We start from the raw sequence: 27,067 nt of genomic DNA, 5'->3' as shown, positions 1-27,067 counted from the left end.
TGTTGAAGAGGCTGTCTTTTCCCCATTTAACTTACTTTGGGCCTTTGTCAAGTATCAGCTGCTTATATGTGGATGGATTTATGTCTGGATTCTCGATTCTGCTCCATTGGTCTATGTATCTATTGTTGTACCAGTACCAGGCTGTTTTGACTACTGTGGCTGTATAATAAGTTCTAAAATCAGGGAGTGGAAGGCCTCCCACTTTGTTCTTCTTTTTCAGTAATGCTTTACTTATCTGGGGCCTTTTTCCCTTCCATAGGAAGTTGGTGATTTGTATCTCCATCTCATTAGAAAATGTCATTGGAATTTGGATGAGAATAGCATTGTATCTATAGATCGCTTTTGGTAGAATAGACGTTTTTACAATGTTAAGTATTCCTATCCATGAGCAAAGTACTTTTCTCCACTTATGTAGGTCTCTTTCAGTTTTTTTGCAGTAGTGTCTTGTAGTTTTCTTTGTATACGTCTTTTATGTCTCTAGTAAGATTTATTCCTAAGTATTTTGTCTTCTTAGGGGCTACTCTAAATGGTATTGATTTGGTGATTTCCTCGTTGACGTTCTCAGGTGTCCAGGTAGCTGATCATTGAATGTGTGGTACAGGCTCTATCCTACAGTCTTAGAAGGGCAGGGGTGATTGGTGTAGGTACAGGTATCTGGTTCCAGCAGGGGATCATGCTCTGAACAAGGCAGGGGGCTGACAACCGCCCCCCAAGTGTCTGTGAGGAAAGTGGATCCCTGTATCCCAGAGTGCCCAGGTGGGTGGGTTCTGCAGACAGACCATGGTCACCCAGTGATTTTGGTTGTAAGGACTGGGAGGTACCACTTATCCTTGGACCCCTGTCACGGGTGGCTAGGTGATGTGGATGGAGCCACCAGTCCTTAGGCCCCTGATGTGGGTAGGTAAGGACCCTGTTTAATAGGCAAAGCAGTGTCAAACATCAAACACCCATCTCTCCACCACACAGCTGAAATAGTTGCAGTCTGACAACAAGGGCCTAGTATCCTGAAATGGGCCCACACAGGTCCATGCAGGGGTGAAAGGTATTCAAAGTCTGTGGACCGTTTGTGCCTGGACAGGAGCCACTTCTGTCCTGAGCTCACCAGCTTAGCGAAGCTGGCAGGTTATCTTTTCCCCCATTTGTGAATTTATTCCTTCTCCAAGGCTGGGAGAATGGCTCAGGGCATGCAGCAGAACCTATCTCAGTCCCAGAGAAATCAACAGCCACTGAAGCCGGCTTGGGGGGTGGGGGTGCAGTAAAATAAACGCAAGCACTTTGCTTTTGCATAGAGCACCATTCTTCTCTGGTTCAGGAGGTGTGTGTAGGCTGTGCCGCCCATTGCCTCTCCCTGAGGAAACTGCTTCTGGAATGCTACCGCCTGCCCCTCCACAGTCACTCCAGGGAATGGTGCCTGAGGGTTCCCAGCGATTCAGGTCTGGCAACTCCACGCCACTTCTGAACCGTCTCTCCCTCCCCCTGCCACTCAGTCCATTTTCTAACTTTGCCTTTGATGTTAAGAACTCATAGCTTGTCAGATATATAATAATTTCACTTGTTTTTTCGGGTCTTTGTTGTAAGAGGGACCACCGGAGGCATCTGACTACTCTGCCATCTTGGCCCCGCCTCCTGTGCACAAATTTTGAGCAAGCAACTCTTCTAGAAGTTTCCATGAGAAGCCTTTCTTTAGTATCCAGTTCCCTCTAAAGTAGCCACTTTAGAAGCCACTTAAAAATATTATTATTTACTCCACATACAGGTTCATCTTCCTTTTATAAACTAAATATTGAAGAGCAGTACGAATGATCACATTCCAAGGTTACTGTATTATGTTGAACTTTCCTTAGGTGGTGGCGTTAGCCTGTTCACCTGTGTGACTTTGTAGAATCTTATTCAGTGAGAACTGAAACCAGGAAAAGACATATCTCCAGCTCAAATTCTTTGGATGAGTAGGTCGAAGTCAATATTATTTCCTATGAACTAAAGGGTGTGTGTGTGTGTGTGTGTGTGTGTGTGTTTATACAAAGCAGACTTCTCAGGAGGTTGAATAGCAGTAGTATGCCTTGAGAGACTAAGCAGGCACTGTCTCTGCACTGATGTGTTATTTATTGTTATTTATATTCAGCTTCTTTCCCCAAAGTACTTAGAGACAACTGAGATATTGATAATATTAAACCCATTTCTTAAAGAGTTTATGAATGTACAGTAAAAAACTGTGAAAGCCAGAACCTGTATAAGGCAAAAACCTGTTAGAGAAGGAAAACTCACTGGGTAGGATTCTTAATAGAGAGCAATAGAAAAATAGTAAGTAACCTGTCAAAGGCAGAAAACTTACAAGACCTGGAAAAACAAGGCAGTCCCATTGAGTTCTGTCTCTCACAGGTTTCATTATAGTAGTTCCATTTCCATCATTATGTAAGTGATTGTTAGGATCATAGCATAATGTGTTACATCCTACTAATTCATACTGTCTCTGCCTGTGAGATTCTTGATGAAGAGTGTCGTTGGAACATGTCTTTTTCGTTAAGAGAATCGTTGCTTATTTTTCCAAGTCAGAAATAAGTCAAATCCAAGTGAAGACAGGTGTGTAAATACTTCATCCACAAACTCATATTTTAACAAAAGTATGGTGCTATTTGGCCAAATTAGAGGGGTGGGGCTATTGAAGTAGCCAAATAAATGACTTCGGAGTGTTTTAAAAACAAATACCTTTTACATTGCAGTAGAATACATAGTAAGTGGCACTGGTAAAGCTAATAATAATAACCTAAAATTTATTAAATAATTTCTACACGCTAGGAACTATTCAATCTATCTGTCTAAATCAGGGGTCAGTAAACTTTTTCTGTAAAGGGCCAGATAGTAAATAGTTTGAGCTTTGCAGACAACTACTCAAGTCTGCCATAGTATCATGAAAGCAACCAGAGACAATATGTAAACAAATAAGAATCGCTGTGTCCCCATAAAACTGTATTTACAAAAACAGGCGACATGCTGGATTTGGCCCACAGGCTGTAGCTTGCCAACCCCCTGATACATATAATAGATATATACTGAGTACATTATCTCATTTAATCCTACTAACCATTTGATATAACAATTCTCATACTAACCCTATTTTTTTGTTGCTAAATTTCCCCACATTTATTATTTGCCTTTTACCATTGCTTACAATGTTAGTTTTTGAAATTAAAAATTTCATTTTTATAGATTCCATCATTGCTAATATATTTAGAAAGGTTTTCCCTACCCCCCATTATATAAATATATTCTTAAGTTTCCTTCTAATGTCTTTATAGTTTTATTTTTACACTAAATCTCCAGTCTCTGTATAATTTACCTTGAGTATGGTATGAAGTAGAAATCTAGCTACTTAATAACCCTATTTTAAACACGAGAAAACCGAGGCACATTGAGGCCAGGCAATTTGCCCGAGGTCACACAGCTAGAAAGGCGATGCCAGGATTTGAACCCAGATAGTCTCTTTCTGGGCCCAAAAGTTTAACCACCAGCCTATTTAACCTTCTAGAAGCACTTGCCTAAAATATTGTTGCGTGAAGTTTCTGAAAGCATTGAATGACGGTGGCATTGGTGGTCCTTCGTAATCTGGCCCACTCGATTGTCCAGCCTCATCTTTTGCCAGCAGTTCCCTGTGTACATCGTTCACGTCCCCATTTCTGTGCATTTCCCCATACTTTTTCCTCAGTGCTGGGTAGATGATTGTGGATCTATGCAAAGGTTTAGTTCTATGAATGTTCTTCACAATCTAGGTTGGCAACCTCGGCCCTGGGTAGGTAATCGTGGATCTATGCAAAGATTTAGTTCTAAGAATGTTCTTCACAGTCTAGATTGGTGACAGTGAAAAATGTGAAACAGCCTCAATCTCGATCAATAAGAGGCTAGTTAAAGAAGGGGTAACTCCCCCTTGATGGAGGACAATTTGGCAAAATCTATCAAAATTATAAACGTGCACAGCCTTCGAAGCCACAATGCTGATTTGAGGAATTATATCCCACAGATAGACCTGTGCATGTGCCAAATGAATATTGTTGATGAGTCACTGCAAGGCCTTAGTCATGCTGAGTAGACACTGCAGTGGCAGAACTCATTAAACTGTTATGCAGAGCTATATTTATTGACATGCGAAGATCATAATAGCTAACATTAATTCAACTTACTATGTGTCAGGCACTGTGATAAGTGTTTTTTATGTATTTTTATCTCATTTAACTCTCATAACAGCCCTGTGAGGTAGTTACTATAATAGTCCCCACTTTACCCAGGAGAAAATTGACTCAGAAGTTAATTTACTTGCCCAGGGTCGGACAACTAATAAGTGGCAAAGCTGAGGTATCCGAAATATGTCATGAATGGAACAATGAAAGTTATAAAATAGTATGTCCACTATGATCCAATTTTGAAGAAAATATATAGATATGAGCCCTGGTGGAAACCCTAGCGGTGTAGTGGTTAAGAGCAACGGCTGCTAATGAAAAAAGGTCGGCAGTTCGACTCTGCCAGGTGCACCTTGGAAACTCTATGGGGGGCAGTTCTGCTCTGTCCTATAGGGTCGCTATGAGTCAGTGTCCACTCGACAGCAGCGAGTTTAGGGGGAGCCCTGGTGGCTCAGTGGTTACGCGCTTGGCTGCTAATCAAGAGGTTGGCAGTAGAAATGTGTATATGTGCATATACAAAGATTGGAAGGAAATAGATCAAAATATTAAGTGTTGGATGGTGGGATTTGGGGTGATTTTTGTTTTCTTCTTTTTGCTTATCAATATTTTCTGATTTTTCTATTAAATCATGGGGCCAACTTGAAAGGAGGAAGGCCAAGAGGCACATGCTTTTCTTATCTAATTTAAAAGATTACTAAATTTAAAAGTTTGGTGGTAATGTGGAACAATAATGCAGACCTGAGGAAAGTGGTTTTTAGGCTGAGAGGAAATAAGGGAGAACTTTTCTGTGAGGCAAAGAAGATGGCTCCTGGGGCAAAGTACAGAGAAGGTAAGAAAACCTAGAGTCATAAGCAGAAGGGGTCACCTTGAGGAGGCTGGGGTGGGATGTAGGGATGACCAAGCATGGCTTACTATGCAGAGAAGGGGGGAAGGACAAGGTGAGGAGGGGCAAATTGAGGGAGTTCCTGCTTCAGGACGTAGGCCTTCTACTGCAGGGTCTGGAGTAAGGTTGGGGTAAGGGATTTGAGGAGAGTGAAAGAATTTGGAACAATCGCTGAGGGAAATGTGATACAGATATATATAAAAGGACTGCCTCACAGCCCTTGGGGCCCAGCTGAGGCTGGCTGGCCTGGCTTTGTAGAGGAGCCAATTACATGACCTTCTCCAGCAATCCTTAGCAGCCTGGGAGCGGGGGCTGGAGAGCGGATGGTGAGGTTTTCACAGGGCTGGGGACTGGCAGAGCAGGTGCAGCAGAAGGTCACGGGGAGAGTGAATCCAGGGGGTCAGCGAGAGCAGAGCTGAAATGGCTGACTGTGGGGCCCACTGGGAAGGAGAAAGGGAAGCCAGGGGGCTGCCAATGGCCTCTGGGAAAGGAACAGGGAGGAGGGGCAGACTGGTGGCCCTTGGGACCAGACAGTGCTAGAGGGAGACCAATGGGAGGCTGAGGTCAGAGGAGTGTTTCTGAGTTTGAGGTGTTGCTGTGGGCCCCCGTGGGACTCTGGGAGTAAGTGGAAAGGAGCAGCAAGGAAACTGTGCAGGATAAAAAGGCAAAGGTAGCATTAGCATAACTCCCATCTGAGTGAGGGCAATTTAGCAATAGCTATCAAAAATGACAAGTGCACATGCTCTTTGATCTAGCAATTCCACCTTGACGAGTTTATCCTACAGAGACGTCCTTGCTTTTGTTCAGAACGAATGTGTGAGTCATTGCAGCATTCATTGTCTGTACCAGCAACAGATTGGAAATAGCCTAAAAGGCCATCGATAGTGATTTGGTTAGTTAAATAAATTATGGCTCCTAAATGGAATGCTGGGTAGTTGCAAAAAAAAAAAAAAAAAACCAATGAGGATGCTCTTTACGGCATGATATGGAATGGCCTCCAAAATACATTGTTACGTGGAAGAAGGAAGGTGCAGAACACCGTGAGTAGTTTGTTGGTATATACATAAAACGTCTCTGGAAAAAAAAGATACCAAAAAAAAAAAAACTCAGTATTAGTTGTCTCACAGGAGGAAGAGCTGTTGGCTAAGAGACAAGTTGGAAGGGGATTTTCACTTGTCCTTTTTTGTACCTTTTGAATTTTGAGTCATAAGAATCTATTACTGAGAAAAACCAATTAAAAAGGTATTTATATGCATGTATGTATATATGTGCGTGCATATAATTGGAATCACTTTTATAGATAATAAATCATTAAAACCAAACCACAACAAAAACTCCTATCAGAGATTAGCTTCAAACTAGTCAGTCTGCAGGATAATTGATGGGGATTTGGACGAAGTAAGATTGACCGTGTGTCAATAATTTTGAAGCTGGGTGATGAGTGTGTGGGGGTTCATTGTCATTTGAAATATAGGAAATTGCCGTTTGTGTCGGTCAGAAATGACTGAATTTCGACAATGGCATGTGACCTGTTTTGTAAATTTTTCATTATACGAAAGTTTAAAAAAGTGAACTTCGACCAGGCCTCTTCTGGGAACAGTCATGTACTTTCTCATCCTAGCTCTTGTAGCTTGTAATTGAGTGGAAATTCCCATCCCCCCATCGACTTCTGAAACAGTGGCACGCCCTCACCGATCTCCCTTTATTAGGGGACCTGCCACTGTTCTCAGGAGTTTTCCTATTAGCAACAACCTCTCACCACCCTGTTGTGTGTTAATTGAGTACTACCTTCTCCTTATTGTTGATAAAGCTCATCCTGTTCTCGAAAAATCACTTCTTTAGTTTCTTATGGTCACTTGACATTCTCTTCCTGCGTGTCAGTCTGTTATAACCATGCCCTTATCCAGGTTGCTGATAGTTATCAATCTAGGGACTAATGTCTCTAGAACATGCAGTATCCATCGCTGCAAAGTTCAGCCTAAGCCATCAGTAAGCACACTTGTGTTCAACCTTTCAGCCTCAAGATGTTTTGCTTATGTCTGCGCTTCTTATGTTACCTCGGATGCTATGGCGAGCTGGGCCCAGCCCCTGCCACTTGCTAATCCATGCCTTGTCTGTCCTCAGGAGACAGATGGCTTCGTCTTGCTCCCTACAGGCTCAGGCATCTTCCTATATCCCATAGTCTGTCGGTCACCTCTGCTTGCACATCCCACTGGTACTCAAACCTGAATCACTGGATCCACTGATGACCCAGTATTAAGCCTCCCCTTGAGCATGACCCCCTCTGACCTCGAAGCCTGGGGCTAGTATACCTCCTCTGTGCTCTCACACACCCTTCATCCCACTGCATTTACTTGCCTCTTTATCTGTCTCCCCACCAAGACTGTGAACTCCTGGGTTAAGGATAGAGACCATGTCTTATCCTCCCCTGAATATCTCACACCTGGCAGTGTCAGAGGCCCTGGGTGGTGCAGTCATTGCACTCAGCTGCTAACCAAAATGTTGGTGGTTCAAGTCCTCCCAGAGGTACCTCGGAAGAAAGGCCTGGCGATCTACTTCTGGAAAATCGGCCGTTGAAAACCCTGTGGGGCACAATTCTACTCTGACACACATGGGGACACCAGGAGTCAGCATCAACTTGACAGCAACTGATTTTTTAGCACAGTGGGTGGCACATGGTTTAATGCTCAAAATAACGTATCTTTTACATTTTAATCTGAAATACTTTCAAACTTACAGAAAGTTGTATGCAAAATAGTAAAACACTTTCACATACCTTTTATCAAGATTCATCTGTTGTTAACATCTTGCCGCGTTTGCTTTATCATTCTCTCTACACACAGACACATACACACTTTTTGGAAACATTTAAGCATAAATTGCAGGCATCACGCCCCTTTGTCCCTTAATACTTCAATGTGTTTTCTAAGAACACAGACATTCTTTTATATAGACACAGTTTGTCAAATTCAGGAAATAAAACAGTGATATAATATGCTATTATCTAATCTACAATTTATATTCAAAATTCATGAATTGTCCCAATAAGGTTCTTTATAGCTGTGATTTTTCCAGTCTATGATCAAGTCTAGGATCACGCATTGTATTTAGTTTTCATGTCTCTTAAGTCTCCTTAAATCTGGAACAGTCCTCAACCTTTCCTTGTCTCTCATGACATCGACATTTTGGAAGGGTACAGGGCAGTTATTTTGTAGAATGGCCCTCAGTTTGGGTTTGTTTGATGTGTCCTCATGATTTATGGAAAAGGAGCCCTGGTGGTGCAGTGGTTTAGTGCTCAGCTGCTAACCAAAATGTCAGCAGTTCAAATCTACCAGCTGCTCCATAAGAGAAAGATGTAGCAGTCTATTTCTGTAAAAATTATAGCCTTGGAAACCTATGCAGCGGTTCTACTCTGTCCTATCGAGTTGTTATGAGTCAGAATCAACTGGACAGCAGCAGGTTTGGTTTTTGTTTTAATGGCTAATGGAGGAGCCCTGGTGGTGCAGTATAGTGCTCAGCTGCAAGCTGAAAAGTCGGCAGTTCAAACCCACCAGCCACTCTCTGGAAACCCTTTGGAGCAGTTCTACTCTGTCCAATAGGGTTGTTATGAATTGGAATCAACTTGACAGCAATGGGTTTGGATTTTTTTTGTAAAACATAAAAAGGCACATGATGGTGATTGTTGATGTTTACCTTGATCACTTGGTTAAGGTGGTGTCTGCCAAGCTTTTCCACTGTAAAGATACTATTTTTCCTTTTGTACTTAATAACTCATGTATGAGGGAATAATTTAAGACTGTGTAGATATTGCGTTTGGCATCAAACTTTCACCCACTAGTTTTAGGCTCCATCGATGACTCTTGCCTGATTCAGTTATTACTATGGTGGTTGCCAGATGGGTGAATCTCAAAATAGGACATTTACATTGATTAAATGAATCACCTGTTGTCCTACAGAAGGGGTAGGTAGATGTCTGAATGCCTCCTTTGCTAGGACAGCAACCTCTGTTTGGCGTCAAGAGTGCTGGCAGGTTGGCTCTAAAGCTCAGTGGTATTTTGCAGCACTTGGAAAGCTTAGATGAGGTCAGTTCTCCTCCGAAAGCATCCCTGGCCCTTTTCAAGCCCAAAATGGACTCAGTGGCTTTCCCAAGATAGTCTCCATGTTGAGGGCTAGCAGCAGCAGCTGTTTGCTCAGTAGGCCCCATGCCTGTGGACCCCATGCCTGCCTGCCCTTGCTATTTTCCATCAAACTTGAGAATAGAGAAGATAAGGGGCGGGGGCGGGGACGACACATTCCATTTTAACGTATTTGCAAAACACGAACAGGATTAGTATTCTGCACAAGATCTTGAGCCAATGTGGAGACCCACATTTTTAGGTGCTTGGATCCAGTCATCATTTTCATGCGGCTTCATGCACAGAAAAGGAAAGAGCACCATGACTACACGGAGGGCAGAGAGAAGTGCGCAGCGGAGCTATTCCTGTGTGGGGACGTGTCTGGAGTCAAACCCATTTTGAGAACACCAAGTGGAATACTGTTCCCTAGAATGCTGCAGCCCAGTAGCAGGCCTCTATCCCTCCCGCTTGTTCTGCTCTTGGTTGGCTTGCCAACATGGAAGGAAAGGAAAAAAGGTAGGCAAAACCAGCTCAGCCCCCTTGAAATGGACTTTGGACTTACTTCTCAAATGATCACCAGCTATTCATGTAATTATTACATTGTTGTTGTTGTTAGGTGCTGTCCAGTCGGTTCCAACTCATAGCGACCCTATTACATAGAGGGCAGTAATAGTGAACAGTCAGAGTCTGCAAAGCTCTCATCCTTGCATCCCCTCATGTAACTCTCAAAATTACCCTCGGAGAGAAATATATTTGTCACCATTTGACAGATGGGAAGCATGAGACCCAGAGAGGTGAAGTGACTTCCCACAGGTCACACAGCTACTGGCGTAGCAAATTCTATGAAGGGCAGGATCATGTTGGTGATGCACAGAGCCTGGCCCCTTGTAGGCACTCAGTATATATTTGTTGGCTGAATGAGCTCTAGTCTTCATTTCCTGATGCATTACTGTTTCCACTTTACCTCACCGATAGCTGTAGACTGAGGTCTAGGTCCAAGACAATGACTGGAGCAGAATGTGACTGGGTCAATTTCAGATTCTCTTGCTAGATTTTATAACCCCTTAAATTCTGTGGCAATAAGCACATCAGTCTGTAATGGATATTTCTCTGCTCTACTCCTAATGAAAATGGTTAAGCACTTGACTTCTAAAACTGAAAGGTTAGCAGTTTAAACCCACCCACAGGCACCTCGGAAGACAGGCTTGGCAATCTGCTTCCAAAAGGTCACAGCTTTAAAAACTCTTTGGAGCAGTTCTACTCTGCACACATGGTGTTGCAATGAGTTGGAATCGACCCCACAACAATTAACAGCAACAAACACCTGATAAACTGATCAAGAAACCATTTCATCGAGATACTTAAACCACTGATTTCCAATTTTACTTGAGCTGCCACCAAAGGCAGGCCTCATTGCATGAAGAGTTTTGTTATAACAGTGGATCAAGGAACTAAAGAATTCACCATGTTACCTTCATGTATTTGAAATGGAATGTTGATGCTCACTTATGCCCATTTCTGGGTCTCCATCAGCATGACTGAAGCAGCCAGGAAAGCCAGCAGGCACTCCATTTCTCCTGGCCAACAGGACTCATTAACGACCTGCTATATGCCCACCCCTCTGCTAGGCCAAAAAAAAAAACAATTGCCATCGAGTTGAATCCAACTCATAGCGATCCTATAGCACAGAGTAGAACTGCCCCATGTGGTTTCCAGGGAGTCACTGATGGATTTAAACTGCTGACCTCTTGGTTAGCAAACACAGCACTTAACCACTACACCGCCAGGGTTTCCCTCAGCTAGGCACTGGAGGAGAAGGAAGCTATCTCAAGGAGCTTCTGATCTAGTAAGGAATGTGCCAGCCACGTGGGAAACAATTAGCAGAGGAAGGTGAAGGCTACTGTTTCCCTGAGCACGAGTTTGGTGCCAGACACTTAACAAACCCTGTGAGTCAGATATTAGCACCATTTACAAATGATGAACAAATGAGGAGAGACAGAGAGGTGAAGACTGCTTGCCCAAGATCACATAGCTAGTAATGGTAGGACGAGGATTTGAACCCAGATCCCACCAACTCCAAACTGGAGAATCGTTTGAGATAACTTCTAGTCAAGCGCTAGGTTGTTTAGGCCAAATGTATGAGGAAGTTTCAAAGAGATGAATGGAATCTCCGAAGTCCACGATGGGGCCTCTAGGAGATAGAGTATGTCAGGAAGCTGACAGCCTGGGGCAGGTGCTTCCATTCCACCTCCCTTTATGACCTGTCCAGTACAACCACCTGTTCCCCCTGGAGGGCTCAGGCTTTGTCTCCCCTTTTCTGGGAGGGGAAGCTGGTTTAGATTTGTAGATTCAACTCTTAGGCTTGCTTAATTGTTATTTTTCCAAGTGCTTGACTTCCTGAGGCCATTTCTCCATGTTTTTCAATCCCCAAAGCACAGCTCCCTCTGAGCTGAGAGGAGCCTCTGGCTTTGTGTGGTAGCCTGGTGCCTTTTTTTTTTTCTCTTTAAAAATGTTATTATGGTAAAATATATATAACAAAATTTTTTTTCATTTTAACCATTTTTACATGTGCAGTGGGTGCTGTCAAGTCGATTTGGACTGATAGCAACCCCATGTGACACAGTAGAACTGCCCCATAGGGTTTCCTCGGCTATAATCTTTACAGGAGCAGATCACTAGGTCTTTTCTCCCGTGGAGCAACTGGTGGATTCGAACCACCAACCTCTCAATTAGCCGAGCACTTAACTATTGTGCCACTAGGGCTCCTTCCAAAAACCAAACCAAACCAAACCCATGGCGGTCAAGTCAATTCCAACACATAGTGACCCTAAGGGCAGAGTAGAACTGTCCCATAGGGTTTCCAAGGAGTGCCTGGTGGATTTGAACTGCTGACCTTTTGGTTAGCAGCCGAGCTCTTAACCATCGAGCCACCAAGGCTTTCCAGGACTCTTTAAAAAACTCTTTAGGGATCTTAAAATTGACTTCTAATACCAAGGTGTCACAAGGACTGAAATTCTACCATTAGAGATATTTTCATGTGAGTTAAACATTGGACTCACTTAGCAATCTTTATTATTATTATTATTATTGTGGTGAAAATATACACAACAAAATATTCCCCAGTTCAACCATTTCTACATGTACAATTCAGTGACGTTAATTACATTCTTCATGTTGTGCAAGCGTTCTCGCTGTCCTTTTCCAAATCATCCCACTACCATGGGCATAAACTCAGTGCCCCTGAAGCAAAAAAATTTCCCTTTTCTCCTCTCTTTTTTTCTCACACCTCTCTTTTACCCCTAGTAACCACTAATAATCTTTTGTTACTATATATTTACTTCTTTCATATAAGTAGGCTCATACAGTATTTGTCCTTTTGTGACTGACCTAATTTGCTCAGCATGGTGCTTTCAGTGTTCATCCATGTTGTGACATGTACCAGGACTTCGTTTCTCTTCACAGCCGATTAGTATTTGTCCTGGTGCCTCTGACTTAAGAACCACAGGACCCACATCCTCCTGGCCTGCCCTCTCCCCACTTCTTACCCTTATGTTCCCATTCCCAGGGGATGAAAGAAATTTAAATGTTCCTGCTTTTTTTTCCCTGGCAGGGAGAAGAGTTGGCTTTGTCAGATATAAAATCTTCCCAGTCTGCTCAGAGCATTTCTACCGTAACAGCTCCATTTGAAACATCACACCTGTAGATTAAAATAGGAGAATGACACACGCATTATCTGACTTTTTTTTCCTAGTGGAGAAATTAAGATGGAAAGGTAAGTTTATTCCTAAGCCTGTATGTAGTTCCACTTCTCAAGAGCCAAGGAGTTATGGTATATGCATGTATGTGCGTGTGGCTGCAGGTTCCGACTCATAGTGACCCTATGTACAACAGAATGAAACACTGTCTGGTCCTGCACTATCTTCAGAATCATTGCTATTTTTGAGCAACAGTACAATATAATACAAGAGCACTATATAAAAACCAGGAACTTGACATTGAAACAATGTATGTGTATCGTTCTATGCCATTTTATTACATGTGCAGATTCAAGGAACCACCACTGCAATCAAGATACAGAACTATTCCATCACCACAAAAGATCTCCCTTAGGCTGCCCCTTTCTAGTCATACCTGACCCTCCCCCCTTTCCTAACCAAAACCAAACCAAACCCCCTGCTGTTGAGTGGATTCTGACTCATGGCAACCCTGTAGGACAGAGGAGAACTGCTGCATAGGGTTTCCAAGGTTGTGATCTTTATAGAAGCAGACTGCTATATCTTTCTCCCAAGGAGCAGCTTGTAGGTCCGGACAGCTGACCTTTCGTTTAGCAGCCAAGCACCTAACCACTGCGCCACCAGGGCTGTATTCCCCATCCCTAACCCTTGCTAACTACTCATTTGTTCTCCACCTCTATAATTTTGTTCTTTAAAACATGCAGTTTCCTGAAGAAAACAGATTGGCACCTGTAGTTTTCACAGAATTTCAAGCTCGAAGGAGTGGTCCCTCCAGCCCTGTCTTTCGTGCCCCAATTCCCTCTACAACCCTCAGGGACAGATGACCCAATAACAATGTGGTGAAACCCATGTGAAATTGTGCACTGCAGATTAGTAAATAAACACAAGTAAGCCCGTGAGCACCTTACTTACTGGTTAATCCGCCCCTGCATCCAGCCCCTACCACACACAAGCCAGAACCTTCGCCAGGATTTTAGGAGTGTTGAGGTATTTGTTTTAAATATTTGGAATGTGAACATAGTTTCCTTCCATAAGCTTATTCAATAATTAGCAAAACTCTTACTTTTCCATTATGTGATCCAAAATGTCCTCTCACCTACTGTCCTGTCCCAAACTGAAGTAATCTTTTTTTTTTTTTTCTGTTCCTTTTACCTAGTGAGAGGAATGAGATACAGGGAGCCTGGAAGGCTCACAGAGAATTCCAGAAATCCCTTAACTATAGATTAGTCTGACCTGTAGCATTTGGAGCCTTTCAAATTGAGATGATTCACTGGTGTAATTTATGTTCTGGGCTGACTGAAGTCAAGATATCTACTAGGGCCTTTCATGAGAGAACCCGTCCAGCAGGCCAACTCCCCAGGACTCCATTATGGGAAAGAGAGGGCACTCTACCACTCATCTTGGTAACATCAGAAAATAATGAATCAAAGTTATGCTAAAACTGAAAGGGGCTAGTAGGTGAAGCTCCTAGACTAGAAGCATCCATGGGTATTCCATAAAAAAAAAAACCTAGGATTAATTTGGATCCCCGTCCCCTTCCCAGTCTCTTCTGACATCTTAGTTCCACTCAGCAGGAACCTAACTTGCTCTTTACTTCACAAAGAGTACTCAACCGGACAGTGGCACACACACAAATCTTGACTCAGACCCACTAAAAATACTCAAACCAGCTGCCAAGGAGTCAATTCCGTGGCAACTGGTGGCTAACCTTACAAAGGTAGTCATTTAGATACAAAGAGAGCTTAGAAAAATCTTCTTTGTGAAAGCTTTCGTGGGAAGGTACAATGAGTACATTTTTTTAAAAAAATTCTGCTTTGAAAATGTTCTTCAGTGTTTAGAGGAACATTCTTAAAATAACCTTTAACCTCTTATCTATTTTCCCTTAGGTGGTTTTTTTTGTTTGTTTTTTTCCTTTTGGTCTATTTGACTCAATTCTTAGCATTGTTCATTATAATTTTTTAGCATGAGGGTGAGGTTGGCCATAAAATATTATTCAGTCCTTTAGCAGATGGGATAAAGTGATCTAGTTACCCACATGGCAGAGGAGATGCACTAAGGACCTGGGTTCATGCACAAAGAAAATTGACTTTGTTGAGCCAACACTAGGTCCACTCTTTTCAGTAGTATGGCTGTTTCACAACAGCAAGTTGTGTCTGGGTCATGTGGTTGTAAAGTAGAGTTAATCCTAACCCACGTCAGCAGGCCGGTGTACGTGCCTCTTCCACCTCTTCTTTTGTGTGTGCGTGCGTGTGCGTGTGTGTGCATGCGTGTGTGGTCGCACGCGCACATATGTGTGCGTGCAAATTGCCCTGAGCCAGATCCCTTGGGTTCTGAGCTGAGAACTTTATCAGGTTCCAGCCGGAGGCTAATTATTCATCAAATCATCTCAGTGCAAAACCAAGTAGCCACGTTGATCTGCTAATGCAGGTCCCTAGAGTCATTAGGGCAGAGAACGAGAGGGAAATGTCTTCATCTTGGCCCAGGATTACAGGGGAGAAGTTTCTGAGATCTAATGAGTTTCTGCTAAACTGGGGGTGTGCTCCAGGAATTATGCTTTTTTTTTTTTACCTTTTCTGTAATATTCCTTTCAAAAAAGCTAGCCAGAAAACAAAAAGGGCCAACTGCCTCGCCCAGCAGTGCTCAGGCATTTCAAAAAAAAAAAAAAAACCCAAACCCATTGCTGTTGGAATCGTAGCAACCCTGTAGGACAGAGTAGAACTACCCCATAGGGTTTCCATGGAACAGCTGGTAGATTTAAACTGCCAACATTTGGGGTAGCAGCCTGAGCTCTTAACCACTGTGCCACCAAGGCTCCATGCTCAGGCATTTAAGACTCCGTAAAAGGAACCCTGGTGGCACAACAGTTAAGCACTCAGCTGCTAACCAAAGATAGGCAGTTAGAACCCATCCAGTGGCTCCTCGGGAAAAAGACCTGTTGATCTGCTTCCATAAAGATTACAGCCTATGTGGGGACCATAGTCTCAGGGAACATCTAGCTCAATTGGCATAACAGAGTTTATAAAGAAAATGTTTTGCATTCTACTTTGGCGAGCAGCATCTGGGGTCTTAAAATCTTGTGAGCGGCCATCTAGGATACTCCACTGGTCTCACCCTTTCAGGAGCAAGGAAGAATGAAGAAAACTAAAGACACAAGGGAGAGATTAGGCCAAAGGACTAATGGACCACATCTACCACGGCCTCCACGAGACTGAGTCCAGTACAGCTAGATGGTGTCCGGCTACCACCACTAACTGCTCTGACAGGGATCACAATAGAGGGTCCCTGACAGAGCTGGAGAAAAATGTAGAACAAAATTCTAACTCAGAAAGAAAGATCAGACTTGCTGGCCTGACAGAGACTGGAGAAACCCTGAGAGTTTGGCTCCCGGACACCCTTTCAGTTCAGTAATGAGGCCACTCCTGAGGTTCACCCTTCAGCCAAAGATTGAACAGGCCCATGGAACAAAACAAGACTAAAGGGGTGTACCAGCCCTGGGGCGGGGACTGGAAAGTAGGAAGGAACGGGACAGCTGGTAATAGGGAACCCAGGGTTGAGAAGGGAGAGTGTTCACATGTCATGGGGTTGTTAACCAATGTCACACAACAATGTGTGTACTAACTGATGAAAAACTAGTTCTGTAAACCTTCATCTAAAGTTCAATTTTAAAAAATTAATAAAGAAAAAAAAAAGATTACAGCATCGAAAACCCTGTGGGGCAGTTCTACTATGTCACTTGGAATCGCTGTGAGTTAGAATAAACTCGATGGCACACAACAACAACAACTCTTGGTGTAAGCAATTCAACAGCCATGCGGAGCTGCAGGCTAAGGCAGCCCAACTGGTTGGGAAGTGAAATAGCAGTCAGTCAGCTACCTACCCTTCCTTTCAAACTGGTGTAGCTGATTTTCTTTTTTTCTAACTGGTTTTTTAAATGTGTTTACTGGTTATTTGGGCCTATGGTAAATCTTGCCATTTTTCTGGGAGAACTTGTGATTTGTAATTCAGTTCATGTTTGGATCAGCAGGCACTGTCAAGAGGGAGTTACTTTGATCATTGCTCCAAGTGGGTTGGTTTGTTTGCTGACCACTTGAAAATACTTAGCTGTACGTGGTGCCATAACTGGTTGTAAAGTGAAAAAAAGTCTTCCAGGGGAGCAAGCGATTGCTCGCATGATGGTCAGCAGTTTGGTTTTCTGTTGCTGTTGCTGAGTTGACTGATTGTTTTTGTGTCATGTAGACACATACCATTTCGGTTTTTTTTTGTTTACTAACCCATTACCTTTGAGTCGATTCCGACTCATAGCGACCCTGTAGGACAGAGCAGAACGAACTCTCCCATAGGGTTTCCAAGGCTGTAATCTTTACGGAAGCAGGCTACCACATCTTTCTCCTATGGAGTAGCTGGTGGGTTCCAACTACCAACCTTTCGGTTAGCAGCCGAGTGCATGCCCAAAAAGTGAACTCCCTAGCTGGGAGGCAGCGTGCTATATGGAGTAAAATCATAGACTCTGAAACCAGACAGGCCTAAGTTTATTAACTGTGAGATCTTGGAAAAGCCAAATCATCTCTCTGAGCTTAAGTTATCTCACCTGTAAATTGGGCATGATAATACCAGCATCGTGGTGCTGTTGCCAGAATGCTAGCACGATAGATTACAAGGCAAAGTGTGGGACTTTTTTTAAATAATTTTTTTTGTGCTTTGAGTGAAACTTTACAAACCAAGTCAGTCTCTCATACAAAACCTTATATACACCTTGCTCTATACTCCTAGTTGCTTTCCCTCTAATGAGACAGCACACTGCTTCCCTCCACTCTATATTTTCGTGTCCATTCGGCCAGCTTCTGATCCCCTCTGCCCTTTCATCTCTTCTGTAGACAGGAGCTGCCCACATAGTCTCATATGCCTACTGGATCCGAGAAGCTCACTCCTCACCAGTATCATTTCCTATCCCATAGTCCAGTCCAAACTGTGTCTGAAGAGTTGGCTTTGGGAATGGTTCCTATCTTGGGCTAACAGAAGGTCTGGGGACCATGACCTCTGGGATCCTTCTAGTCTCAGTCAGACCATTAAGTCTGGTCTTTTTATAAGAATTTGGAGTCTGCATCCCACTGCTCTCCTGCTCCCTCAGGGGTTCTCTGTTGTGTTCCCTGTAAGGGCAGTCATTGGTTGTAGCTGGGCACCATCTAGTTCTTCTGGTCTCAGGATGATGTAGTCTCTGGTTTATGTGGCCCCTTCTGTCTCTTGGGCTCATAATTACCTTGTGTCTGGGGTCTTAAATGCTAGCAAACAGCCATCTAAGATGCATCAGTGAGTCTCAACCCACCTGGATCAAAGGAGAATGAAGAACACCAAGGACACAAGGTGATTACGAGCCCAAGAGACAGAAAGGGCCACATGAAACCAGAGACTACATTAGCCTGAGACCAGAAGAACTAGATGGTGCCCAGCTACAACTGATGCCTGCCCTGACATGGAACACAACAGAGAACCCCTGAGGGAGCAGAAGAGCAGTGGGATGCAAACCCCAAATTCTCATAAAAATACCAGACTTAATGGTGTAACTGAGACTAGAAGGACCCTGCTGGTCATGGCCCCCAGACCTTCTGTTGGCCCAGGACAGGAACTATTCCCAAAGCCAACTCTTCAGACATGGATTGGACTGGACAACGGGTTGGAGAGGGATGCTGGTGAGGAGTGTGCTTCTTGGATCAGGTGAACATGAGACTATGTTGGCATCTCCTGCCTGGAGGGGAGATGGGAGGGTGGAGGGGGTTAGAAGCTGGCGAAAAGGACACAAAAAGAGAGAGTCAAGGGAGAGAGTGGGCTGTCTCATTAGGGGGAGAGTAATTGGGAGTGTGTAGCAAGGTGTATATGGGTTTTTGGGTGAGAGACTGACTTGATTTGTAAACTTTCACTTAAAGCGCAATAAAAATTATTTAAAAAAAAAAAAAAAGACCCCAGAGGTGTGGCACTTCTCCACGTTTTTTTTTTTAATGAGTTCCATCCATTTTAATGTTTACAAAAAACGCTGAATGATGCCAGCTAAAGTACCAGAGGTACACAATTGATCGAACATCCTTTTTTTTATTGCTTATTAACTTTTAATGCATATACACATCATCTGGGGATTTGGTTAAACTGGCAAATCCTGATTCAGGGGTCCCTCGGTGGCACAAATGGTTAAGTGCTCAGCTACTAACCGAAAAGTTGGCAGTTCAAACCCACCCAGTGGAGCCTTGGAAGATAGGCCTGCCGATCTACTTCCAAAAGGTCACAGCCTTGAAAACCCCATGGAGCAGTTCTACTCTGCACGTATGGGGTCGCCATGAGTTGACATCGACTCAATGGCAATGAACAACAACAACAACCAGCATTGTAGTTGTGGGGACTAGGAAATCAGAGGTTGGGAAATGATGAGATAAACAGGAAGTGTGCTCCCTAGGAAGTTAAGTATATGACCCCTGATAATACTGAGCAGAAAGGCAGTTTGGTTCTGGATCCATTGAAGTCAAATAACAGGCCCCTAAGGAGTCCCTGGGTGGCACAAATGGTGAAGTACTAGATAACTAATTGAAAGTTTGGCTGTTCAAATCCACGCAGAGGCACCTCAGGAGCAAGGCCTGGCGATGTGTTTCCAAAATGTCACAGCCTTGAAAACCCTATGGAGCAGTTCTACTCTGCACACACAGGGGTCACCATGAGTCTAAGTCAACTCGACGGCAACTGGTTTGGTTTTTGGGTTGGGGGCAGGCTGTGGGGTTCTTCATTGCCCACTTGCTCCCAGGAGATGCTGGTGCTGCTGATCCACAGACCACTCTTTGTGTAGCAAAGGCTTAGATATTTGCAAAGTGCTTAGCACACTTAGTTCTTCATACATGGTCACTCAATCACTTGTTAAAAAATTACTGAGAAGAAACTCTCTTCCCACGAAAGTACTACCAGCCTGCAATAGCTATGTTCCCATAACCACACACACACAAAAACCCATTACTCTTGATTTCATCCCATCTCACGGCCACCCCATGTGTTGCAGGGTAAAACTGCACTCCGTGTGGTGTTCAAGCTGTTTACCTTTTGCAAGTAGATCACCAGGCCTTTCTTCTGAGGTGCTTCTGGGCAGGTTTGAACCTCCAACCTTTGAGTCAGGTGGTAGGTACATGGAAGGAGTTCATTATTCTGTCTACTTTTGTACATGTTCAAAAATTTCCGTAATACACTATTAAAGTTTAAGAAAAACCACCAGTGAACAGAAATCACTTGTTCCCTAACAGTCTGAGAAGAACCCAGGATACAGGTTACCTAGTTGTGTGATTCCATCCAAAAAATATGTGCACTAGAAGAGGGATTGGTTTCACTTAAATTCACCAAATAAATTCATTCCTTAACTTTGCCTCCCGTGAGTTATGAGCATACCAAAGTAATTTCCTGTGGGGTTTCATGTGTGTCTGTCTTTACGTAGCATCCGCATGTGTACCACATTTACATCTTGCCACTCATCCCAGGGGTCAGCCCATGTTTGTCCTTCACACCAGCACAGCACACACTTCACGTTGTCAAGGTAGATTTTGCATTGTTCTCTTCTTCCTCGGAGGACCAAAATCAGCCTCCATCCTTATGAGATCATTTCATTTATTCTTTACACTCTGTTGAATCAGGCCTTTCCCTGCCTACCTGGATCACATCCTGCACTGCGCAGCTGTGTGTTCATTACGTCAGTAATTCACAAAGCAGGCACTCTGCTAATTGGAAACTACACTTAGTAAGCGCTGGACAATCCCCATCATCATCTTCCCTGAGCTGGGCCCAGTTGTTTATTCGGTGGTGAAGCTGACATAGCTCAGGGGAGGTGTCACTTTAATTTGCTGAACATCCACAAGAGCCAGAATATGACCTTGAGTAATACCACCTGAATTTAGAGACCATCTGAAGAATAGATTTGACACATTGAATATTAGTGACTGAAAGCCAGATGAGTTGTGGAATGACGTGAAGGACATCATCCATGAAAAAAGCAAGAAGTCATTGAAAAGACAGGAAAGAAAGAAAAGACCAAGACGGATGTCAGAGGACACTCTGAAACTTGCTCTCGAACTTCGAGCAGCTAAAGCAAAAGAAAGAATTGATGAAGTAAAAAAACTGAACAGAAGATTTCAAAGGGCCTCTCGAGAAGACAAAGTAAAGTAATGACATGTGCAAAGAGCTGGAGACGGAAAACCAAAAGGGAAGAACAAGCTCAGCGTTTCTCAAGCTGAAAGAACTGAAGAAAAAATTCAAGCCTCGAGTTGCAATAGTGAAGGACTCTATGGGAAAAATATTAAATGATGCAGGAAACATCAAAAGAATATGGAAGGAATACACAGTCATTATACCAAAAAGAATTAGTCGATGTTCAACCATTTCAAGAGGTAGCATATGATCAGGAACTGATGGTACTGAAGGAAGAAGTCCAAGCTGCTCTGAAGGCATTTGGGAAAAACAAGGCTCCAGGAAATGATGGAATATCAACTGAGATGTTTCAACAAACAGATGCAGCACTGGAGGTGCTCACTCGTCTATGCCAAGAAATATGGAAGACAGCTTCCTGGCCAACTGACTGGAAGAGATCCATATTTATGCCTATTCCCAAGAAAGGTGATCCATCCGAATGTGGAAATTATAGAACAATATCATTAATATCACACGCAAGCAAAATTTTGCTGAAGATCATTCAAAAAGGGCTGCAGCGGTATAACGACAGGGAACTGCCAGAAATTCAGGCCGGTTTCAGAAGAGGACATGGAACCAGGGATAGCATTGCTGATGTCAGATGGATCCTGGCTGAAAGCAGAGAATACCAGAAGGATGTTTACCTGTGTTTTATTGACCATGCAAAGGCATTCAGCTGTGTGGATCATAACAAATTATGGATAACATTGCGAAGAATGGGAATTCCAGAACACTTAATTGTGCTCATGAGGAACCTTTACATAGATCAAGAGGCAGTTGTTCGGACAGAACAAGGGGATACTGGGTGGTTTAAAGTCAGGAAAGGTGTGCGCCAGGGTTGTATTCTTTCACCATACCTATTCAATCTGTATGCTGAGCAAATAATCCGAGAAGCTGGACTATATGAAGAACGGCGCATCAGAATTGGAGGAAGACTCATTAACAACCTGTGTTATGCTGATGACACAACCTTGCTTGCTGAGAGTGAAGAGGACTTGAAGCACTTACTAATGAAGATCAAAGACCGCAGCCTTCAGCATGGATTGCACCTGAACATAAAGAAAACAAAAACCCTCACAACTGGACCAATGAGCACCATCATGATAAATGGAGAAAAGATTGAAGTTGTCAAGGATTTCATGTTACTTGGATCCACAATCAACAGCCATGGAAGTGGCAGTAAAGAAATCAAAAGACGCATTGCATTGGGCAAATCTGCTGCAAAGGACCTCTTCAAAGTGTTGAACAGCAAAGATGTCACCCTGAAGACTAAGGTGCGCCTGACCCAAGCCATGGTATTTTCAATTGCATCATGTGCATGTGAAAGCTGGACAATGAATAAGGAAGACCAAAGAAGAATTGATGCCTTTGAATTGTGGTATTGGCGAAGAATATTGAATATACCATGGACTGCCAGAAGAACGAACAAATCTGTCTTGGAAGAAGCACAACCAGAACGCTCCTTAGAAGCAAGGATGGCGAGACTGCGTCTTACTTACTTTGGACATGTTGTCAGGAGGGATGAGTCCCTGGAGGAGGACATCATGCTTGGCAGAGTGCAGGGTCAGCGGAAAAGAGGAAGACCCTCAGCAAGGTGGATTGACACAGTGGCTGCAACAATGGGCTCAAGCATAACAACGATTGTAAGGATGGCGCAGGACTGGGCAGTGTTTCGTTCTGTCGTGCATAGGGTTGCTATGAGTCGGAACCGACTCGATGGCACATAACAACAACATTTTTTTTGCTTTATTTTTTGTTGTTGAGAATATACACAGCAGAACATACACCAATTCAACCGTTTGTACATTCAGTGACATTGATTACATTGTTCATGTTGTGCAGCCATTCTCACCGTCCTTTTCCCAATTGTTCCTCCCTCATTAACATAAACCCCCTTCACCCTAAGCTTTCTGTCTAATTTTCAAGTTGCTGTTGTCCATGTGATCCCGTATAGATAGATCTTAAAAGAGCACAATGCTCAGGGCAGACATTCTTTTCTAGTTATGCTAAACTATTGTTTGGTTTTAAGAAGACTTCAAGGGATATTTGTGGCTTAAGATTTTAAGAGTATCTCAGGGCAATAGTTTCAGGAGTTCATCAAGCCTCCATGGATCCAGAAAGTCTGGATTCCATGAGAACTTGAAATTCTGTTAATATACTGAACATTTTTTGACTCACCAAGTGATGAGAAAATCAGAGAGAAACGAAATGAACAAAATAAAGGGGACAGCCAGCTTGAAGTTTAGCCCATTCGCATTATTTTGTCCTCTTAGTCATAGAGAGCTTCTCCAAATGAGTGTCCTAATTTATTCCTCCTTTTTCTGCCTATGGCTGACTGAAAGGCTCTTTGATGTGGTAACTGAACAAGGCCTCATCCTGATGGCCCCATAGCTGGGTCAACTCTTTGTTATTCTGTTTGGTATTTAATCCTGGAGAGTAATGTTCTCCTCTGGTATGTTGTTTATCGGTTCCAGATTATAGGTGTAACAAATATTTTCCTGATGAAATAATCACTAATTTGACATTCTGCTGTAGGAATAATAAAGCTAGGCTCTGCTTAGCTTCTCTGTGTGAATCTTCTAATGTAGCTCCCTGATCTCAGTTTCCCCCCAGGTTCCTTTAGATCGATTTTGAATTGTTCCTTTTATTCACCTTCTCTTAAAACATCAGAGCTTTAGGTGCCACTTAAAATCTTCAGTCTCTTTCATAATAGCAAAAGTTTTGAAAACCTGGCGTGTATTTCTGTGTTCATCTTGAAACCCTTATGGGTGTCTCCTTGGCAGCTGCTGTGTTCTTTCTACTTAATGGTTGAGTGAATGAAAATATCAAGGAGACAACTCGTTTCCAGAATCCCTTCTAGAAATCTGAAACTTTGCATGGTGATTTTGTACTACTTCTTTATAAGCGAACTTGGGTGGCAAGATTGCGCTGGCCTAACGATTTCGAGGTGACAGAAACACCTGCAGTGCCAGATAATTACAACTGTTGCCCTGCCTCTTGCTGTGTGTCCTGTTTGCTAGCTGCTCTCAGGATGAACCTTTTTTTCATGGTGACAGCAACTTTTTTACCTCTTCCCTGATTAAACTGTGTAATGCCTGTGGCCCCTTCCCTGTTTAGCTTGGTTCTTTCCTCACTAGTCTGTGTTTATCCCCTTTAATAATGGCAGTAAAAAGTTTACTTCATAATAGACAGGAAATAGTGGCACACACATCACAGTCTCAAATATATCCCTAGAAATTATTTCAAAGTAACTCTCTTCAGGGTACTGAGCTTCTGTTAAGGGTGATGAAAAAAATTGGAAATGGATAGTGGCGATGGTTGCACAACATACCCATAAACCCATTGCATTCAAGTCGATTCCAACTCATAGCAACCCTATAGGACAGTAGAACTGCCCCATAGTTTCCAGGGAGCACCTGGTGGATCTGAACTGCCAGCCTTTTGGTTAGCAGCCGTAGCACTTAACCACTACGCCACCAGGCTTTCCTAATTGCACAACATAGTGAACATAATTAATGTCACTGAATCGTACACATAAAAATGGTTGAAACAGCAAATGTTTTGTCATGTATATTTCGCCACAATAGATTTTTTACAAAATGTGTTAGGGGACACAGTTTCTGTTAAGGGCAATGGAAAAATCCAGGAATGGTGATGGTTGAATGACAGGATGAACATATTTAATACAACTGAACTGTATATGTGAAGATTGTTGGAATGGCAAGTACTTTGTTATCTACATATTTACTACAATACAAAATAATAATGATGTCTATCCACCTTGTGGCAGCACACATCCTTGCCTTTTCTTGTGAACCCAACTCCTCTCTGTGTATGAATTGAGACCACCCTTCAAGAGCCAGCTCAAGTCCTACTTCCCTGACTACCCACAAAACTCTGTCCCTCAGCATTTGTGGTCTGTGCCACACTCTTCAGCATGGAATTTGGTCACAGGCTGTTTGAGGTGTGTTTTCTTTCCCATCCATCCCCTGCCCCACCACACACTTAAATCTGGACTGTAAATCCAGACAGTGTAGACACACAGTGTATGGTCACTTTCAGGCACCCAGTTCTTGTTGATTCCAGCCTGTCAAAATGAGGCAGGTTTTGAAAGGGGAGGACTTTAGTGAGTTGAATTAAATAGTATCTAATAGTAAAAATCCAACCGTTTTATGATTCTGGGACTGTACTGTGGAAACTTTTTTCACCCCTGGTCCTTTTATAAAAGTGCGAAATTATACACCAAGGAGGTTAGGAAAAGAACTGCAAAGGGGAGATATTGCTTACAACTTTAGTTTTTGATATGAAATATTGCAACTAAGCCGTCAAGAATTAACTCCCTCCGTGATTATAAAGGGAATTAATTCTCCCATGTTTTTGTCTAGTACTTGTATGGTTTCATTTTTTTACATTTATTTTATTTTATTTTTTTACTCATTTGGAGTTTCTCCTGGCAGAATGCATTAACCCAACTTCATGTTTTTCTCAATGGCTGTCCAGCTGTTTTCATGCCATTTATTGACCAGTATGTTTTTCTCCACGGTTTTGAGATGACACATCTATCATGTATAAAGAGCCCTGAGTGTATTTGTCTGTTTCTGGACTTCCAGTTCTTTTCCATTGGCCTGTCTATTCATGTGCCAGTACCATACTGTTCTATAAGAACTTCTTCCTTTACTCTTTATTTTTTAAGAGTCTTCCTGGTTATACCTATTTCTCCATATAAACTTTATGATCAACTTGCCTAGCTAAAAAAGATACCATAATCTCTTGGTAGTCTTATCAGAATGTTCAATTTATATAATTTAGGGAAAACGAAATCTTTATGTTCTGCTATCCAAGGTACAATTGGTCTCTAATGGCTGGGAGTACCAGAGGAAGGAGGAGGATCAGGAATCGGTGAAGGAAATGGAGAATGTATCTAGTCGCCTCCATGAACAACTGCCTCCTTTGACAGGAGACCAGAACTGGATGGTGCCTCACTACGGTTACTGAATATTTAGATCAAGGGTTGTACAGAAGAATCTTGATGAAATGAGGAAAATGCGGAACAGAATTTCAAATTCTCATGGAATCCAGACTTTCTGGAGCCATGGAGGCCTTATGACCCCTTGAAACTATTACCCTGATGAAACCTTTAAACCTTGAAACAAAACTATCCCCTAAAATCATATTCGAACCACATAGTTTAGCCTAATTAGAAAAGAATGTCTGCATTGCGCATTATGGTTTGAAGAATTTTCTGTATGTGATCAAACTGACTACAGCAACTGAAAAGGATAGATGAGCTTAGGGGGCAGTGAGTTTACGTTGAAGATGGTGAAATAGGAAAACGTTGTCAAGAAAGGCGGCACAACTTGAGGAATGTAACCAATGTCACTGAATTGTACATGTAGAAATTGTTGAAGCGGAATATGCTTTGTTGTTTTTTCACACAATAGTATATCGGGGTATCTTTCCATTTGTTCAAATTTACTTATGTGTCATCCAGGGAGTGTTTTATATTTTCCTTATAAAGGGTTTTGGACTTTTTTTTTTTTGCTATTGTAAATGGATTCTTCTCTTGCATTTTATGTAACTGGTGTTTGTGTCTATATATGAAAGCTATGATTTGTAACCTTGGAGTTTTCTAACCATGATTCAAAATCCAGAAGCCATAAAAGATCCATAAATTCAATCACCCCAGAATAAATTTTGTGTGGCAAAAACACCATAAGCAAATTCAAAACAAAAATGATAAACTGAAAGTAAATATTTGCAACTCATATCACAAAGAGCTCCTACAAACCAATAACAAAAATACCAACCACCCACCAAAAAGGGGCAAGAGGAAAAGGCTAGGAATAAATAGCTGTATGAAAAGATGCTCAACCTCACTTGTAATAAGCTAAATCAAAATTAAAACTACACTGAGATACCCTTTGTCACCTATCAGATTGGCGAAACACGTGGTTGGTG

General features: G+C 42.6%; 1 protein-coding gene across 4 annotated transcripts in view; it reads left to right on the top strand.

Annotated features, from left to right (window-relative positions):
• The window catches only part of LOC126068991 (P2R1A-PPP2R2A-interacting phosphatase regulator 1-like), a 147,030-nt gene that overhangs the window by 41,199 nt on the left and 78,764 nt on the right, over positions 1 to 27,067 (top strand). Inside the window, exon 6 of one of the 4 annotated variants that reach the window (XM_049871826.1) lies at positions 12,781 to 14,838. The exons of the other annotated variants lie outside the window; for them this stretch is intronic. The gene's annotated coding sequence lies outside the window, so the exon portion shown is untranslated. Of the gene's footprint in view, positions 1 to 12,780; positions 14,839 to 27,067 lie in introns of those variants that run through there. 4 annotated transcript variants of the gene reach the window in all.

The sequence above is a fragment of the Elephas maximus genome, chromosome X, assembly GCF_024166365.1.
Source record: "Elephas maximus indicus isolate mEleMax1 chromosome X, mEleMax1 primary haplotype, whole genome shotgun sequence".
NCBI classification, from domain to species: domain Eukaryota; kingdom Metazoa; phylum Chordata; class Mammalia; order Proboscidea; family Elephantidae; genus Elephas; species Elephas maximus.
This window is presented reverse-complemented; position numbering and strand designations above follow the sequence as displayed.